Source organism: Gavialis gangeticus, unplaced genomic scaffold (assembly GCF_001723915.1).
Source record: "Gavialis gangeticus isolate Ggan-Ray unplaced genomic scaffold, GavGan_comp1, whole genome shotgun sequence".
Lineage (NCBI taxonomy): Eukaryota > Metazoa > Chordata > Crocodylia > Gavialidae > Gavialis > Gavialis gangeticus.
Genome location: NW_017729033.1, coordinates 73,587,687 through 73,588,368, shown reverse-complemented (window position 1 = coordinate 73,588,368; position 682 = coordinate 73,587,687). Strand labels below are relative to the sequence as shown.

Sequence of the window (682 nt, the reverse complement as noted above, 5' to 3'; positions counted from 1 at the left end):
GGACCGGCGAGGGGAGGAGCAGCAGGCTGGACTGAACCACCTCATGCTTGGGGGGAACCCCCCCAGTCTCTCAGCAGTATCCAATCACAAGCAGGCGCCTGGGACAAGCACAGTAGTGCAGCCCAACTCCGGCACTCGCTTCTTACACTCCCTCCTCCCCGCCCCTCCCGCGTATCCAATCAGAACGCAGCAGCCGCTAGCCAATGAAAAGGCGGTTTTGTGGCGAGCGCTCGGCCAATGAGAGCCGCCTCCCAGGGGGAGGGGTCGAGCCGCACACTGGCAGGCCGCGACCAATCAGCTGTGCGGTGGCTGCTGTTGTCACGGGCAGGCCCAGGTTCCCGCGGCTTCCGCTCGGCGCCCAGCAGGTGCGTGTGGCCCCTGCCCCTGCCTGGGGCAAGGGGTCCTGCCACCGGCCTGGCCCTCGCGGCACGCGATGTGCGATGTGTCCCGCCCCCCAGGTCCCAGCGCATGACTCCGCGCGCTCCGGTCCTTTCCTCAGGCCACGAACTGGTGCGCAGCGTGGAAGGCGCGATGGCGCATGCGCTGTGGTGGCCCCTTGACTCCCCACGCGGCTGTGCGCGAGGTTCCGTCTGCCGCCTTTTGGGGGTCGGGCAGCCCCTGGCCCGGACTCAGCACCTAGGGCAGGCAGGCTGGCAGCCAGCATCGTCGTCGTACGCAGGGG

The 682-nt window shown here is 68.9% G+C and overlaps 1 protein-coding gene across 5 annotated transcripts in view; it reads left to right on the top strand.

Moving 5' to 3' along the window:
* The first annotated feature begins 271 nt into the window (after positions 1–271).
* AASDH (aminoadipate-semialdehyde dehydrogenase) overlaps positions 272–682 on the top strand; it is a 139,865-nt gene continuing 139,454 nt past the window's right edge. For all 5 annotated transcript variants that reach the window (XR_002099219.1, XM_019526038.1, XM_019526037.1 and 2 more), the window contains exon 1: positions 272–365. The gene's annotated coding sequence lies outside the window, so the exon portion shown is untranslated. The remainder of the gene's footprint in view (positions 366–682) is intronic.